At 35.5% G+C, this 2,712-nt stretch overlaps 1 non-coding gene across 1 annotated transcript; it reads left to right on the forward strand.

The window, feature by feature from the left end:
• The first annotated feature begins 657 nt into the window (after positions 1-657).
• Trnal-uaa (transfer RNA leucine (anticodon UAA)) lies at positions 658-740 on the forward strand. Its single transcript has one exon. It is a non-coding gene; the product is annotated as a tRNA-Leu (tRNA).
• The last annotated feature ends 1,972 nt before the right edge of the window (positions 741-2,712 follow it).

The raw sequence follows: 2,712 nt of genomic DNA on the forward strand, positions 1-2,712 counted from the left end.
ATGTTGTTCCATACCGAATAGCACTCGTCAAGGTTACACAAGCATAACCCTAAACTACTCTTTACTTCACAAAATATAAAGTTATTAAAGTAAGCAGATTTGTATGAAAACTCGTTAAATAGAAGTAAAAGTAGCCTAGAAACATAACTACTTACTGAAAATCGTTACGTAGAAGTGGGGTTAGTCTACGAACATAACCACTTACTTACTTTGAAATCTCAACTTGTACTTGTATTCGTACTTTACCGTTACACGGCGTTTTTGTATAATGAATACTAATTTTATTAAAAAATAAACAAAAAGCGCGAAAAATTACATTTTATCCCAGAACGCAGCAAGAAAAATCATATCAATTTTATAAAGTAGATAGAAAACTACACTATTCCGATGCACTAAAGACTCTTACACTCTGGATTTTGTGTAGTATATACTAATTTTACATTGCGGAGTATTCCATAAAGGTTAGTCCAGTGATCCTCCTTCTATTTTCAATCACGATCCGCTTATTATTCTAGGCTTCGAACCCCACACCCAGTACGTTTTATGGGGATTAATATTTTTAGAATAAATATAGCGTATCGAGACTTCGTGAAACTTACTTGGAAATAGTTATTTCTACCCTAATTTAAAAGATTTCTCAGATATCGTAGCAACGGAACTGGGTTGGCCGAGCGGTTAAGGCGTTGGACTTAAATTTCAATGAACAAGTGTTCACGTAGGTTCGAACCCCACACCCAGTACGTTTTACGGGGATTAATATTTTTAGATTCAAATATAGCGTATCGAGAACTACTTATTCATGACATAATAATAATTCTACTTGTACACTTTTTCGTATTTTATAACACTTTTAGTAGTTCTTAACAGTTTAAGTTTCCGGAATTGTTGCGTCTGACTACGTTACTAGGGATTATGTAGTTAGTTACGAAATTAGGTGTGCTATCTTCCCAATCGGTATGGAACAACATCAAAGCAAGTTATTATCAAAACATAGTGATCAAAATTATCGCAGAGCAATACCGATTTTGCGTAAATTCCGTTATGCGTCTGACTACGTTACTAGGGATTATGTAGTTAGTTAGGAAATTAGGAGTCCTATCTTCCCAATCGATATGGAACAACATCAAAATCATCACAAAGCAATATCGACTTTTGCGTGAATTCTGTTATGCGTTTTACTACGGTAGTATGCGCACCTGCTTACAGGTGTCCAGACGTGGACTTTCTACTATATTCGCTCCTAACATTAGAGCAGCACCCGACGCAGCTTACATTATTACGTTATAAGACGCCGGCGGCGTTTCACTGTCGGTTTAATTAACCCTTATTCTAGTGACATGAAAAGGACTGAATCGTATGAAATGTGGTGACTACAAGAATCGAGCGAAAGCGCTGTTTCACGCCGTCTGGTCGTGCTGGATGCGTTTGTGACGTTAACGCATGCTATTTTTTCGAAATAAATGAACAATAATTAATTAGTGATGATGCCGTTTCTTAATATTTACAGAGGTCTTGTGTATCATATATAGTCTTAAATACACATAAATTGATTGCGCGATATTGGAATTTAATCTTCTGACGTAATCATCATAAAACCGCCGCAATATTTCAACGTTGATGAGTATTATCTGAGAGCTCATGTCATCCGCTAAAATACAAAGTCCAAATACACATAATAATATTATCTGGCGAACATAGCCTTGCATAGACATCAAGAGTTTTGGAAACTTATGTATAATCTGAATTTATATTTATTTTTCGAAAGCAAGTTAATATAAATGGTCGAAATTTAATCATCTAACGAATAATGCGGAATTTAATCATCTAACATATAATGAATGTTATTTATTTCTCGGAAGCAAGTTATTCAATACATAATGCTAAATACACATGGAAAATCGGTATTGAAATTCACAAAACATTAAAATATCTCAGCGTGGCATTGGGCGTCATATAGGCGTGGCAATTAGGGTGACGACGAACGTAAATAGCCTCAGGCAGGGGATTGGCCTGCGTATAAAGCCGATACCCCTACTACTCACGTGTTTCACTGACAACACGAGTTACTTCGCGTAGCAGCCGACACATATCATTTATAAATAATATAATCGATCATAAGAGTCCCAAACGTTTTGACGGGTGCCAAGCATAAAATTTTAAGATATATATTTTATTGTAATATCAAAAGAATGCCGAATTTGTATAGTCAAACGGGTATCATTCTGCGATACTATGTATGCCTTCTGTTTACGACTAATTCATCAATTCCCGAATTAACTGGTGTGGTAACATTCTGTTTTAGCTTAATCTAAAAGCTTCATAATGGACAATTTTCCCACCAAATATATATTCAAGCGTTGATGGATTTTGAATTGCGGCTTTAAATGACGGTGTTTTTTTGTCGTTTGTGCTACGTAATTCAACTGTTTTTTTAAACTATACCTGGAGTTAAACCGGGAATATCCAAGCTTTTGACAAGCTGGCCAGTTGAAGTGAAACCAGGGGCCGCATATAGGATTTTCTAGTATATTTGCAAGATCAACCACCTCATTCAGAATTGGTAACGGTGATTGCGAGACTTACCGCAATATAGTTAGATATTGTATTATAAAAAACAAGCCACCAAAAAGTTTTTTCAGCTAATTCAATGAATTTATTATGTTGATTTTGGTATCTTTGGCACTCGTCTCAAACGTATATCAAGCTTAGCTC

Source organism: Botryllus schlosseri, chromosome 15 (genome assembly GCF_051294905.1).
Source record: "Botryllus schlosseri isolate E-star chromosome 15, Bs_hap1, whole genome shotgun sequence".
Lineage (NCBI taxonomy): Eukaryota > Metazoa > Chordata > Ascidiacea > Stolidobranchia > Styelidae > Botryllus > Botryllus schlosseri.